Source organism: Plecotus auritus (assembly GCF_963455305.1).
Source record: "Plecotus auritus genome assembly, chromosome: 9".
In the NCBI taxonomy this organism is placed as follows: Eukaryota; Metazoa; Chordata; class Mammalia; order Chiroptera; family Vespertilionidae; genus Plecotus; species Plecotus auritus.
This window is the reverse complement of record NC_137783.1, coordinates 75197242-75213486: the sequence shown is the minus strand read 5'-3', so window position 1 is coordinate 75213486 and position 16245 is coordinate 75197242. Positions and strand designations below refer to the sequence as shown.

The window sequence follows — 16245 nt, the reverse complement described above, 5'->3', positions numbered from 1 at the left end:
CAACAAATACATACCTACCAACAAGTGAATCTAAAAATCAAGTGAATAAAAAATCTGATGAACAGAATGGACTGATGAATATAATAGAATCAGGGACATAGAAAGGGAGTGGACTGACAATTCTTGGGGGGAGGGGGTGTGAGGGGTGTGGGATGAGATTGGACAAAAATCTTACACCTATGGATGAAGACAGTGCAGAAGGTATGGGCATGGGGTGGGGTGGGGAATCAGGTGGAGGGGAGCTATGGGGGGAAAAAAGAGAAACATCTGTAATAGTCTGAACAATAAAGATTTATTTAAAAAAATAGTTCATTTGACACAACATTAAACAATAGTCAGTTATTATCCATCCAGGTATTAACCCCTTCTTGTGAGAGTTCTTCCTTTATCAAATGTCTGAGCAAAAGAACACTACACACCCAATGGGGGAAATGGTATTTTGAAACATTATTTTTTTGGCAGAAATGATGGGAATGTTAAAATGCAATAATAACTTTATCTCGTTTGAGATAATTTAATTGATCAAGTTAAGTTTCATTGTGCAAGTTAGTCTCTTTTTTTGTAGCAACAGTAAACAACTAAGAAAGCAAAATCCAGGGCAGTTCTCATAGGCATTTTGCAAAAATTTTGTGAGAATGTTTTAGAAAAAATACATAATGATTTCAGAATCTGAATTATTACAGTAATTTCAGCTGCTGTACAAATACAGCCAACATTTGTATATTGGAAGAAATAGAATAAAAGTTGATCTGTCACTTACAAAATAACCCAAGAACAGCTCTTCACCATTGGGCATCCAGGGTAACCATCATGTGGCCTCCCAGGTTGTTGTTGTCATCTCCTGGCCCTCAGCTAGAATGGGGGCAAAAGAGAATGGAGGAGAGTTCATTGAATGCTCTTATGGGGAAGTCTTGTAAGTCACAGACATCACTCAGATTCCCATTCCATTGACTAGAAATCAATTACCGGGTAAATATCAAGGGGCTTCGGGACTATAAAGAACAATTTTGGTTTCCCAGAAAACATGGAAAGGAAGCTGGTTTTGATTTTTTTTTAATTTCCAAGAAGATAAAATTATTAAACAATAATTAAAAGCCATATATAGGAAGCAATAAATGAGTGGAATTGACATGGTAGAAAAATCAAACAAGTAATTATGGGTGAAAAACTTGAGAAACACTTTCAAGATGCCAAGAAAGAGAACAAGAATTGAAACTATCATATTTTCTCTATTGTAAGACACCCATTTTTCCACATGTTAACACTTTGGAAATCAAGATAAGCCTTACAGTCAGTAGTATCTCACAATCACTGTGGACCAGAGAGCTGTCCTGGTGGGTTGTCAAGTCCTGAGCATGGGGAACCTGGGCTCAGGTGTTCATGTTGTAAGTGATTACATGTGAGTTTAATTGCCATTGCAAACATCTTTTAAAAGATTACATTGTGATTTGGCATTGAAAAAGAAGCATTGTGTATGCAGAAAGGCATGGAATTAGAGCAGTGGGTTGCAATTTTATATTATTGATGCAAATATCTGTTATTGGAGAATGACTGATTTTTTTTTAAGAAAAAGCAAGTGCTTTACAGAACCCAAGAAAGGAAAAAAAAGTTATCCTTAAGTAGAAGTTGTGTTATGTTTTGTAACTGATATGTGTGCAAAAAGGATTGCTTGTCACATGCCAAACAGTGCAGTTAATAGCAGGAGAAACTGCCAAATCTCTCAAAATAGACACATTTAAAACAAGAAAGAAGCTGGTGTGATCACCTTACCAGTTTCACAGGACTCTAATCACGGCACTATAGCATAGTTTAATTTTTCTTACTTGGTTACACATAAAATAATAGTGCTCCTTACATATAATCAATGCTGTCTTAGATTCACTAAAATACAGTAATTTAAAAAGATGACAGCTATGAAAGACAAGAACTAGAGATCCAGTGTAAGAATTATGTTTCTGAAGAAGAATCCAGAATGATCTAAAGAGAAGCAATCACTGAAGATAAAATTAAAGAAAACTTTCCAAAAAGAGATGGGAAGAAGGGAAGTTGAGGTGAATGAAATGGGTTCACTAATGAGTTCCAGGTAAAAATAAGAAGGACTCATACCGGAGAAACCAAGATGGTGGCATAGGTAAGCACCTAAACTGCTGCCCCACACAACAATTTCAAAACTACAACTAAAAGACAGAACGGACACCATCCAGAACCACAGGAAAGCTGGCTGAGTGGAAATTCTACAACTAGAAGGAAAAAAGAAAGCTCACAGAGAAGGAGCGGCAAAGAGCTCAGGTACAGAGACACGCGCACACAGAGAGGAAGGGCGGCGAGTGCCTGGCTGGCTTTCTCTGGCAGGAGGGGGAAGGAAGCCCCCGACTGCACTGAACCCCAGTTCCAACTGCACTGAACCTCAGTTCTGGGTGAAACCCTGTGGACCCAGGCTCATACAGGGGGAGTGTGGACCGTCAGGTAGAGAGAAAGGCACACGGAGACTCAGAGACTCAGGGGAGCTGCGGCGGCAGGGGTCTGGAGGCGTGAGTGCGCACAAAGACTGACTGTAGAGGTTACCACAGGCGGAAGGGAGTTGGAAGCTCCTAACTGCACTGAACCGCAGTTCCAGGAGAGCCCCTGGGGACCCAAGCTCTTACGGGGGAAATCTGGACTATAAGGCGGAAACTCGGGAACCACGGGAGGCAGAGGTCTGGAGGCGTGCGCGCAAGGGCAGGGCTGACGGAAAGCCAAGACTGTCTGCTCCGCCCTGAGACTCTGACCCTTCTAAGCTGAGCACAGAGGCCTTTGCAATCTGGCAAGGCTAATCCTATAAGGCTGTCTCCAGCACCGAGCTTCTCCCAGCATAGACATAGCTGATCCTCACAGCCAACTGGCCTGGAGGTCAATTCCTCCCAGTGATACCAACAACAATCAAGACTAAACTACAACAAGGCTGTACACACAGTCCACAAAGGAGTGCACCAAGAGTGTCCACCTCAAATTAACTGGGGAGGCCGACCCACTGGGCCATATAGGAAACCTAGCACACAAAGCTCCCCTACCAACTCAGGGAAGCAGTGAAAAATGGGGAGACGAAGAAACAGATCACAAACGAAAGAAATGGAGGAAAACAAACGACTGGATATAGAATTCAAAACCACGGTTATAAGGCTTTTCAAGAATATCCTAGAAAAGGCCGATAAATATAACGAGACCCTCAAAGATATAAAAAAGGACCAACTAAAAATTAAACATACACTGACTGAAATAAAAAATCTTATACAGACACCCAACAGCAGACTAGAGGAATGCAAGAATCAAGTCAAAGATTTGAAATACAAAGAAGCAAAAAACACTCAACCGGAAAAGCAAAAAAAAGAAAAAAGAATCCAAAAAGTTGAAGATAGTGTAAGAAGCCTCTGGGACAACTTCAAGCGTACCAACATCAGAATTATGGGAGTGCCAGAAGAAGAGAGAGAGCAAGATACTGAAAACCTATTGGAAGAAATAATGACAGAAAACTTCCCCCACCTGGTGAAAGAAATAGACTTACAAGACCAAGAAGCGCACAGAACCCCAAACAAAAGGAATCCAAAGAGGACCACACCAAGACACATCATAATTAAAATGCCAAGAGCAAAAGACAAAGAGAGAATATTAAAAGCAGCAAGAGAAAAACAGTTAATTACCTACAAGGGAGCACCCATATGATTGTCAGCTGATTTCTCAACAGAAACTATGCAGGCCAGATGAGAGTGGCAAGAAATATTCAAAGTGATGAATAGCAAGAACCTACAACCAAGACTACTCTATCCAGCAAAGCTATTATTCAGAATGGAAGGTCAGATAAAGAGCTTCACAGATAAGAAAAAGCTAAAGGAGTTCATCACCACCAAACCAGTATTATATGAAATGCTGAAAGGTATTCTTTAAGAAGAGGAAGAAGAAAAAAGTAAAGAGAAAAATTATGAACAACAAATATCAACAAGTGAACCTAAAAATCAAGTGAATTAAAAATCTGAGGAACAGAATAAACTGGTGAATATAATAGAATCAGGGGCATAGAAAGGGAGTGGACTGATAATTCTCGGGAAAGGGGTATGGGGGGTGCAGGAAGAGACTGGACAAAAATTGTACACCTATGGATGAGGACAGTGTGGGGGGAGGTAAGGGCAAAGGGTGGGGTGGGAACCAGGTGGAGGGGAGCTATGGGGGGAAAAAGGAGAAACAATTGTAATAATCTGAACAATAAAGATTTATTAAATTTTTTTTAAAAAAGGACTCATACCCAGAAATACCTTCACAGGTTTTTAGATTATAAATAAATAAATAATAAATAAATAAATAAATAAATAAATAAATAAATAAATAAATAAATAAATAAATATGTTTTATATATACATCCAGACCAAAAATGTAAAGGAGATGGATTATCTATAAATGGATAAAAAACAGGCTGACCTTCGTCTTTTCCTCCACAACCATAGAGCAATATATGCAGACTTTTGACATGGAAAAGATTTAGACTCAAGTATTTCACTAGCAGGTAAGTTTTCGTTTTTGAGAGGAGACAGCAGAAGGAGCTCAAGCTGGTCAGCATGGCTCAGTGGTTGAGCATCAACCTATGAACCAGGAGGTCATGGTTCAATTCCTCGCCAGGGCATATTGCCGGGTTGCGGGCTCAATCCCCAGTGTGGGGCCTGTGTGGGGCCTGCAGGAGGCAGCCGATCAATGATTCTCATCATTAATGTTTCTATCTCTCTCCCTCTCCCTTCCTCTCTGAAATCAATAAAAATATTTTTTCTTTTTTTTTCAAAAAAAGAGCTCAAAATGTCTGCCACTCTTATATTCTTCATTTAAAAATATATTCAATTGCCCAAGTGATGATTTAAAATTAGATCTCAAAATTGGGAAACTCAAAATATAAAAGGACTAGCAGTGAGCACTGAAACCAATTAGACATAGAGAAAGGTATAAAATAATTGTTTAAATAGTTACAAGACAGGATGTGTAAAAAAAGAACCAGGAGACATACATCAAAAAATAACTTAATAATAACCCAGATCCCAAACCTATACACTAGTCAACTTTCAGATAAGAAGGAAAAACAGAGGGAAATAAAAGTATACAAAAGTCTTCATTCTACACAGTTTTGAACCTAAAAACACCATTTTATTCTTGACTTTACCAATTAGAGAAATATTGACTGGTGTTCACAAACATTTTTTTAGAAACCCATTACAGCCCTGGCCAGTGCAGCTCAGTTGGTTGGGCATCGTCCCATGCACCAAAAGGGTACTGGTTCCATTTCCAGTCTGGACACAGGCCGGGGTTGCGGGCTCAATCCCCTCAGGTGGTTGGTGAGCAGGAGGCAGTGGATCAATGTTCTGCTCTCACATCAATGCTTCTCTCTCTGTTTCTCTCCCTTCCTCTCTCTCTAAAAATCAATAAAAAGTATTTTTTAAGTAAAGAAACCCATTACATATGAGAGTAGGGGGCTGACTTTAAAAAGATAAATAAAACTTCACCCCTGTCTCAAGGTATTTATTTTTTTAATAACTCTTTATTGTTGAAAGTATTACATATGTCTCCTTTTTCCCCCATTGACCTCCTCCAGCTGTCTCAAAGTATTTAGTGTGAAGACCTGTAGCCAACACACAGGATAGCTTTTAATTTGTTACAATAATAAACCAATGTTAAATTCCTGGAAGAAGTCTTCAGATTATGTTTGGACCTTACTGCATAGAAGGTGAGTATTTTCTATTCCTTGGTGTGAAAGATTCCTACAGTCTGGAAGGAAAGGATGCAGAGTTCTTGTTTTCGGACTGGCCTTATTTAACAGAATCCCTGGTGTCACCAAGAAAGAAAGTCGCAAAAATTCAGATCATAGGGACGCTCTCCGCAGTAACTGTCATTACACACACAGCACTTGGACTTGAAGTCAGTGCTTATACCAGGTGTTTTCCATCCACTATTTAATTTAATCTTTACTCCAACCGGTCAAGTAGCTACCATTTTCCCATTTTTACAGATGAGTAAACAGGCTCCAAAGTAGTGTTTTCCACAATTACACAGCCAGTAACCACCCAGGTGGCAGGGAGGATCTCCACACCAGGAACGCCTGGCTCAAAAGTTTATCACGCCATACCATGCCATACCATGTCCCTAATTCAAAGAGAGAACATAGAAGGCAAGCGGATAAATTTTATAATTTATTAAAGTATTAATACAGGTGCTTCCTCTTGTCTATATATATAAAAGCCTAAGCAACCGTTAGGACCGGTGGACCGGTCGCTATGACGACACACTGACCACCAGGGTGCAGAGGCTCAACGCAGGAGCTACCCCCTGGTGGTCATTGCGCTCCCACAGCCAGCCTCCTGCTGCTGGCCAACCTCCCACGGTACCACCCACTGCCCACTGGCTCCCCCCACCCCCACCATCAGCCCCACTGGCACCATCTCAGGCCAGGCCGAGAGACCCCCACCCATGCACTCACTGGGCCTTTAGTCCTATATAATAAAGAGCTAATATGCTAATTAGACCTAACAGCAGAACGACCGTGGGGATGACCTTCCAGAGGAAGCCAGGGCTGTGAGGGCCAAGGCCCTTCCACACATTTCGTGCATCGGGCCTCTAGTATAATAATAACAGTGCTGCAATGCACTGAACAACCCCTCCTAGTCCTCCCTAGAACTGTCACAGCTGGCTGGCTGCTTTTTCCCTAAGGCAGCCCGTTCTGAGACATTCCCCAGGAGGGCCCTGGTCCCTGAGGCTCCATCAGCAAGCACCAATTAATGTGCTTTTGGTGCTCTGTGTTTCTTGAGCTACCCTTTCTCTTGCCAGAAAGGAAGATTAGATTAAGTCATTGATTTACTCTACAGAGTTTACGTCCTAATGCATTGCTCCTTCCCAGGGCCTTGAAGAGGGGACAGTAGTTAAGGCAAAAGAATGCAGGTGGGGGTGGAAGAGGCATAGAGGGGATACATGGTGATGGAAAAAAATTAAATTACATTAAAACAAAATAATACCACCCACTCCCAAAAAAGACAAAAGAACACATCTTCAATAGAATTTTAGACACCACCGAGGGAGTTATTTTTAATCCCCGCACCCTCACCCCCCCCAAAAAAAAAATAAAATAATAAATAAACAAACACACACACACACACACACACACACACACACACACACACACACACACACACACTAATTCTCCACATCGCACCATATTGAGACAATGGTTCCAGTGGGTACCGAAGGCCTCGGCTCAGCTAGGTGTTACCGAGCTCAGTGTCTTGCTCCCCCACAAATCGTGTGCAGAGAATAAACCGGGCGTAGCTCGCCAAGGAGACAGTCCAAGCCCCAGACCAGCCCATCCCTAGAGCCCTGGTGTCTGTCTTGCTCCGCGGCTCCTCCTCTGGGGGTCCCTGCCCTCTACCAGCCTCTGAGCCTGACCCAGCCGCCCTCGACCCCCGCCCGCCCTGGCTCGCGGCTGCTGGCGTGCCGCTGCTGCCACCTCTCGGCCGCCGCTCTCCAGCTGCACTCAGTCGTCTCCCACGCCCACCTCCCGCCCCGCCCCAAGCCCTCCCCAGGCGTCTGGGGATCTGTGGGCACTCGGGAGGTACGAGATCACTGGGCCCGGGGCAGGGGGTGCGGGTGACCCTCCCCAGGCCGGGGCTTCCTTTCGGGCCACTCCCGCTGCGCACCCAGAGTGGATGTGGGCATGAGTGCAGCCGGCAGGTGCCCGCGCCCCTTACCCACTTGGAGATCCGGAAACGCACAGTTCCCCACCACAGCCTGTCCCCCACCCCACCCCTGCTCCCCGCCCCCCGCTATACCCAGGTTAACAACCAGGCCCCCCAAATCTGGGCCATCCTGGCCACCTAAAGGAATGAGAGCTAGAGCAGGGGTTTTTAAACTCAGATTCCTTTGTCAGACCCACTGAATTAGAATCTCCAGGGCGAGACAGGAAGCTATTTTTGCAAAGTTCCCCAGGTCAGTGGTCAGCAAACTGTGGCTCACGAGCCACATGCGGCTCTTTGGCCCCTTGAGTGTGGCTCTTCCACAAAATACCACATGCGGGAGCGCATGTACAGTGCGATTGAAACTTCATGGCCCATGCGCAGAAGTTGGTTTTCGGCTCTCAAAAGAAATTTCAATTGTTGTACTGTTGATATTTGGCTCTGTTGAGTAATGAGTTTGCCAACCACTGCCCCAGGTGATCCTAAGGTCAGGCAGGTGGGACCGCCAGTTAGAAAATCTGCAGGATCGTCAGTGTTACCAGCGCTCACACACACACTCTCCTGAGTCTGTGAAAGGACAAACACCCAGTATGGGCCCAGCACTTGGAACAGAAAGATTTCACCCGGAGCTCATCCCCAGCCCACGGAGGGTTCCCAGCCTGCTCCTCTCAGAGTGCCCTTGGGGGTTCCGGAATCCTTGTCGCAGCCTCCTAGGCCAAAAGAAATACCTAAGGGTTCTGTTCATTAAAGCCCAAATACTGTAATAAGCATTTAGGTCCCAATACTGAGCGGCTACTAGAAAAAAATAATACATATCAAGGGGGGGAGATATTTCTAAGTTATTCTTAAATAACCACAACTACTTGCTAATGGGAAGTGTGTGCTGATTGGACACTGCACAGCATCTCAAACCTGGGAATCAGAGTGGACACCACCACCCTCATTTCCTATTGTATATTGATTTTCCCAAGTACTTGATTTTTATCACAGCGACCACACAAAGCCAGCTTCCCAAAGATATGATGTCATCAAAAGGCACGTAAGGCAATCTAATGGTCAAAATGCAAACTGTCCCGAGCTAGTTAGAGTCTGCTTAGAGTCTGACAGAAGTCAGGAGTGGCTTAAACATTTAATATGGCCTGCGGAGCCCTGTGAATTCACTGCAGAGCCCTGGGACTCCTCAGCACAGAGGTTGAGAACAATGCTTAGCAATAAGTAGCAATCAATAACTGCTGATGGATGAATGAATGCAGCCGCTACCAGAGAACTAAAGGTATGAAGAATGAGCTTTGCATGTTTGTCCCTTTGCTTCTCTCAACAGCTGTTTAAAAATAGATATGATTAACCTCATTTCATGGGGGAGGAAATCAAGATTCAGAGAAGTTAAGCATTCAAGGCTGCTCACCTGAAGACGGCAGGGCTAAGGTTCAAATTCCAGTCTGGCTGACCCCAAGGCTGCTTTTCGGGAAACCACTGTGCCTTCCGTGGACTTTCATTATCTGCTCAGACGGCTGAGGCCAGCAGCAAAGTCAGGAAACAGAGCCTGCGGGCTAATTCCCAGAGTCTTAGAAAAGGAAATGGCCAGGTTGGAATTCACTTTCTGGAGGCCCAGTGGCCCACCTCCAGCAGAACCAGCAGCCGTTTCCTCCCTGGGAAGGCCCTGCCTCCCAGACGCCTCCAGCCAGGCACAGAGGGGCCTCCTGAAGACATGTCTTCTGGCCTGGCCTGGCCTGTGCCTGCTGTAAACTTAATGACACCTCTCACTGCCTGCTGATCACCCTGCCGGGTCGGGTGGCACACACAGGCTGCCCCACCACCTCCTGCTCTCAGCACTGCACTGGGTAGTAAGGGGCCCACATTTCACAGTCCTCCAATGAAGCAAGGGTTCTCACCTGCAGCCCCAGGGAGTTCTAGGTTGCCATGACCCCCAGGAGGAACTCTGAAGGGGTCACACAGGTCAGACTTTGGTGGCTGGGCACTGAGTTTGAGACCCTCATTTGAAGGGGAGGGCCCTTCTCCTTCATTTGAATTTGGGCCGTAAAGTCAAGGGGCCTGTGCTTTGTCATTGTCCCCTCTTCATATGGCCTTTAGACCTTACCTCAACCTGCGGGTCAGGCAGGAAAACCATCCGCCTGTCCTTGCCTCATCTTTGCACTCCCTTTGCCTGGCCCAGCAAACCGCTGCTCATTCTCTAAGACTCAATTCCCTTGGTTCCTCCTCCAGAGAACCCTCCCTAACCCCAGAGTCTGGGCTGGGTACGTCTCCTCTGTGCACATACAACAGGATTCTGCTACTCACCACACACTGCATTATAATTACACTAGAGGCCCGGTCCCTCAGCCCAGCTTGTGCCCTCTCGCAGTCCGAGAGCCCTTGGGGGATGTCCAACTGACTGCTAAGCCAGCAGTCAAACATCCTTAGCACTGCCACAGAGGAGGGAGAGGCTTCTGCCACTGCCACTGAGTTTGCCAGCCGTGAGCCTGGCTTCTGGCTGAGTGGCGCTCCCCCTGTGGAAGCGCACTGACCACCAGGGGCCAGATCCTGCGTTGAGTAGGATCAGGCTGAAACCAGCTCTCTGACATCCCCTGAGGGGTCCTGGATTGCCAGAGGGCACAGGCCAGGCCGAAGGGCCCCACCGGTGCATGATCGGGGCCAGGGAGGAACACAGGAGGTTGGCCAGCCGGGGAGGGACGGCGGGAGGGCTCCAGGGCGTGTCTGGCCTGTCTCACTCAGTTCCAATAGGCCAGACCCCAGCAGCAAGCTAACCTACTGGTTGGAGCATCTGCCCCCTGGTGGTCAGTGCACGTCATAGCAAGCAGTTGAGCAGCCTTAGCATATTAGGATATTACACTTTGATTGGTTGAACAGACAGCCGGATACTTAGCATATTAGGTTTTTATTATATAGGATGTGTGGGTGTCTCCCCAACCAGACTCAGAGCTGTTTTGAGGTGGGAGCCATGACTTATTCACTGTTGTCCCTTCAGCACCACGCCTGACACATAGTAGGAGTTTAAGAAATCTCTGTGAATAATGAGTTCCTGAATTGCCAGGCCACATGTTGGGAAGACGCAGTCACCATAATTCTAGTCTCTGTGCTGTCAGCATCCAGAGGATCTTGGAAAAGGCCTTGGAGGTTATCTAGCCCAATGTGCATCCTGAGGGCCCTGCACTGGTCAGGTGGCCTGCTAAAATCACAACCCGCAAGAGAATGACCCTGGGAAAGACTTGGCCACAGGCTACTGTCGCTTCTTACGGCTCTGAGCCTGCCTTGTGACTGTTAAGAAGAAACTGTTCAGACTCAGCTTCACTATCTCTGCCCTGGGGCCCGGGAATCCCTGAGCTCTGCATCGGTCCTGTGATTGCTCCCTCCTGGCTGTGACAGCACCTCCATATGCAGCAGCAACCCCAGCCGTAAGTCTTCCTCAAAAATGACTAACATGAGGAAACAGCAGCATGTAAGAACAAAGGAGGTGCTCTCCATAGCAAAGTTCCATATTTAATTTTTGAGGAAACTCCGTACTGTTCTCCACAGAGGCTGCACCAGTCTGCATTCCCACCAGCAGTGCACGAGGATTCCCTTTTCTCCACAACCTCGCCAGCACTTGTCATTTGTTGATTTGTTGATGATAGCCATTCTGACAGGTGTGAGGTGATACCTCATTGTCATTTTGATTTGCATCTCTCGGATGATCAGTGACTTTGAGCATTTTTTCATGTCTCCTGGCCATCTGCATGTCCACTTTGAAGAAGTGTCTATTTAGGCTCTTTGCCCATTTTTTGATTGGATTGTTTGTCTTCCTTTTGATAAGATGTATGAATCCCTTACATATTTTGGAGGTTAACCCCTTATTGGATGTATCATTGGCAAATATGTTCTCCCATGTAGTGGGGTCTCTAGTTGTCTTGTTGATTTTTTTTTGTTTGTTTGTTTTTGTTTTTGTTTTTTTGCTGTGCAGAAGCTTTTTAATTTGATGTAGTCCCATTTGTTTATTTTCTCCTTCGTTTCCATTGTCCTAGGAACTAAGAGATGTAACTTTCTTTTCAATGAAGGTTAAAATTTCAGGTCGATCCCCCCAAAGTTTCCTTTCACATGCAGATGTTCTAGCTTCATGAGAGAGTCCGCATGGTCTGGCCCCACTGTTCTCTCTGGCCACCACCAGGCACTTTGTCACATTCAATCCTTCCCTCGTCCCATCCATCTCCCAACCTTCGCACAGCTGTCTTCTGCCTGGCGTACCCTTCTTCGCGTGCCTATTCATCTTCACAACGCAGTCCAAACAGCCTCTGAGGAGTGTTCCCTGTTTAAAACATCCTGCTCTGTGCCCACTCCCAGGCCTGGCCAACTCCCAGGAGGTGCTCAAAATGCTTCTTGACTGGATGGAGAGGGCACCAGGAGTAAGTTCCTTTGAGGGCTACCAAAATCTGTCTTCTCCTTCGAGAGGAACAGCTGTGGCTGGGCACCGGCTGCCAGGAAGGGCCTCCACTCCTCAATGCCCCTTGCTTCCAGGGAACTCCGTTTTCATCACTGGGAAATGAGCAAAAGTGGCCTATGTCATCTAAGGACCCGCATGTTCTTTCTGGGCCCCAGCTTAGTTGGCGGTTTGATGCCCGGGGTGGTGTGGGTCCCTGCATGCCCTTATGGACTAAATGAGCTCAGCTACCCACCACACTGTTGAATGGGAGAAACAAACCTCCTTCCGGGCCTCTCCCGCCATGAGGTTCTTTAAGCCACTGTATTCTTAAGTGTTTTTCTTACAACAGCTTTGCCTTTCACCTTCACTAATAACAGGAGCAGGCAATTTCCTGGCATGAGTCATATCTGGTTTCTGCTCACAACGGTGATATCCTCCAGGGATCAGCTTACTATGACATGGTGGGTAAGAGCGTGCTGAGCAGGCCCAGAGAACAATTAGCTGCCTCCGCACTGCCCCACTACCTATCCTAAGAGACACGCATGACATCTCTCTCTCTTCCAACAGTTATCCAACTCTTTCTCCTTCCCCTTGCTTCACCTTTTTCCTGCCCCTCTGAGGCAAATAGAGGATCAAATGGGAATCACACACTTAGTAGCCACACTAACCAGCTGGGTGCTGAGCGAGCCACCTGCCTCCTCCGGGTTTCCCCTCCCTCCCCATGATGAAGGACTGATTGCTGAGGGCTTCTCAGCCCTGGCTATCTCTAGAATCACCAGGAAGCTTTTAAAAATTGAGATGCTCAGTCCCATGCCAGACCTGAAACCAAACTTCTGTGGGGTAGGAAATCTCTAACTGAGCATTGAATTCAGTCTTCAGATTGACGTCATCCCAACCAAAGCCACCTGGTTCGGGTCACAGTCTAGCCCAGACTTCAGTGGACTCTGTGTCTCATTGATAATAGCCCGACACCTGGGACAGCAGTGGGTGTCACACGTAGCAGGTTCTCACTTTTCCTTCTGAGAAGTTGCTGTCATGTTTCCTGCATTTGATTTCAGAATATACGAATGGAACTTTCTCTAAGGAGAAGGGGAAAAACTAGTTCAGTTGTTTTTTACTGCTATGGGGTCTCCAAAGATTGGTGCAGCAGAAAGAGCATGGCTTCCACTCCCAGCTCTGCCTTCTCTTGCGGTGCGGCTTGGGCAAGGGACTTACTAGCCCCACCTCTGGCCACTGTAACCACAAAGCAAAGAGCGTCTCTTGGAGCAATGCACACATCCCACTTGCAGCAGCCCCGGCTGAGCCTCTGAGCCCAGTGGCCTTCGGTGTAACATGGGAGTGATGATAGTCACAACACAGATTTGATGCAAAATTACGAATACTGTATGTCAAACAGTGTAGCACCTAGTATGTGGGAAGTTCTCAACAATTGCTCATTTTCTTCCACTCTCCCCCCGAAAGTTTTCTATATTCCCAAACCCATGCATGTATGTCCTCTGAGTGGGAGAGCCACTATTCCATGGCCACATGAGGTCCTTGCGAGGACACCTCTAGAGCTGGCAGGCTGAGAGGCAGCTGGGCCCAGTGTGGCCAGCGAGGCAGGGCGAGCAGCTCAGCAAGCTGTGCACTGCCCGCTGCCGAGGGCCCCTCATTCCGCCTCATCACAGGTTGTCCGGTTGCCCTATCAGTTTTCTGGGAAATGCCAGTGAAGTGCCTTGAGGAAATGTATCTTTTTCTAAATTTGATCAAATTTGTTCCATCAACCAGCGGCAGGGTGCCACCCCTACCGCCGATCTCCGCTGGCCTAATGTGACATTGTCCCCCATCAGCAACCAGTCAACCTGCCCACAAGGTGATTCCTAGTGGTGCCACCCCAGGGACACACACACCGTTCTCTGTGCCCCCCACCCCCGCCCTCAACACTGGCCACACAATGAGAATGGGAAAGAGCAGGACAGCTGGAGAGGATGGATCCCACCAAGAGATGTCCTGAAGCTTCCATTCTGTGGGAGCTGCCAGCCCCCTGCAGTGCAGACCAAAGCACCCAGCTCCCACAGGGCTCCACTCACAGCCGCTGCCTATGAGCTTCCAATGGGACAGCCCTATAGTGAGCCACACTCACCTGCCCTTCCAAAGGGAGCTGCTTGCCCTGGGCCTGCGCTACAAAGGCATCCCAGGCCGTTCTGTGTGTATCACACTCCCCTGCCCACATGATTGCATCAGGAAGCAGACCCCCAAACGGTCAATTCACTGGCTGGCCAGAGACTGTTGATGTGGCCTAACATTTTTTTAAAAAGGAGGTGGGGAGTGGTGTTAATTACCTAGGTCTCTGTCTCAGGAACAGAACTGGGAAATGCCACACACAACAAATAAGTCAGTTGGTGGCAGGCGCCAACGCTGATATGTCTTGAGGTGAAGAGAGTCGAGAGATGCCGGAGGGACCACAATGAGCTAAGGATAAAGCAAAATTATGAATCAGCAGAAGCTGTGATGGAGAGAAAAGGCAAGCGGGAATTCCAGGCAAGGGAGCTGGTCAGCAGCAAGCAGAGACTGGAGACCTGCAGAGAGAAGGCAGGTACCTTATTTGGGACAACCAGACAAAGATCTGGGACTCCTGCTCTAGTGTGACCTCTGTGGACTTCTTTCTCCCAGTTGTGCCACTTCCTCCTTAACTTCCCTCCACTGGTCTGAAAAAGTCTGTTTACTGCAACTAAAAGAACTCCACTCAAACAGTTAGCAAGTAGAGATGGACAGAGAAAATCATGAAAGAAACCAATTAATAAGGGAACCACCTAAGAGAACAACTATCCTGGAGTTTCTTGGAATAAGACGAATTAACATGTTTATAACCATTTGCAAATTTTAGCTTGGAAAACTTAAGAGAAACATGGAAATTGAAGCCAAGCTCACTCGCTCACACTCTCGCGCGCTCTCTCTCTCTCTCTCTCTCTCTCTCTCTCTCTCTCTCTCACCAGTCACCACTGCAAAATCAATTCATTTTAATCAGAAAGCCAGATGGGGAGCTTTGCAATTTACAGCTCTCCCACCCACTTCTCAGTGGATCTTCTTTTTTCTTTTTTAATTTATTGGGGTGACCTTCTTGAGCTGTAACGAAGTTCTGGAGCAAAGAGCTAGGGAAGGGAGAAAAACATCTTGAAATACACCCTGGTGGCCACTAGAGGGAGATGCTTCCATGTGAAACATGCCACACGCGTTACCTACCAGGGAGAATTCTCAAGCTGAGGCCAGAAGATGTGAAGGGAACGGTTCCACTTCTTCCGCTTAGAGACGTGAGGAGGCAGCACCCTCTCAGGAACCAAAGGGAGTGTGTCTCCACCCTGGTCAAAATAAGACCGTGTTTACAAAGTGCTCGTGATATCCCCGAGTTCATGCAGAACAAAGCAGCTGACTGGATGGGGAGGCGGAAGGAGGGAGCCAGGAGAAGAGAAGTCTAATGCTGCCCTCAAACAACTGAGAGGAATAGGGAGGGGGCCCATGGGTGAGAGCTACAGGGAGAAACTTAACTGCTCAGTACAAGAAAGGCTCCTTAAAAACAGCTGTCCAGCCATGGAGTGGATTGCTGGACAGGGAACTAACCAAACTGACCTTGACCATCTTCTGGGTGTGTTGGAGATGAGACGCCGTACTGTGTGGGAGGTTGGTCTCGTGGTCTCAGATTGTTCCCAGCTCTGAGTCCACAGAAGGAAACAAGAGGTCGATGTCCCCTGGCCCTCTGGGTGGCTCTTTGCCAGCCATACCCCTACATGCCACCAGAGGGCGTGGTTACTCTGGAAGAAGCCTTATCAATGAGGTTTTCAGAGCCACAGCTTGAGAGTTAAGTGCCACCCGGGATTAAAAGACTGTTAGGTCAGGATAGCACAGTGGGTCTGGTTTTGTTGCACCCCAGCTGCTCCAAACACATTACAAAGGCAGGAAAAATATAAAAAGCGGAAACCAAGAGATATATTATCTCCAATCATCAGCCACCAGCCAACAGCATAAGGACTATTTCCAGATGAGAGGTTCAGGGGGCCAAGAGGAGCAACCCTAGGCAGGTGGAGTTGGACATACGGGAAGAAAAACATCCAAAATCATCCC

At 46.9% G+C, this 16245-nt stretch overlaps 1 long non-coding RNA gene across 1 annotated transcript; it reads right to left on the bottom strand.

Annotated features, from left to right (window-relative positions):
• Positions 1-274: 274 nt before the first annotated feature.
• On the bottom strand, positions 275-15846 carry LOC308233275. Its single transcript, XR_013958986.1, has 5 exons — positions 15754-15846; positions 15370-15485; positions 14469-14598; positions 9139-9283; positions 275-852 (listed from the first exon to the last, which is right to left on the bottom strand). It is a non-coding gene; the product is annotated as an uncharacterized lncRNA (long non-coding RNA).
• Between the last annotated feature and the right edge of the window lie 399 nt (positions 15847-16245).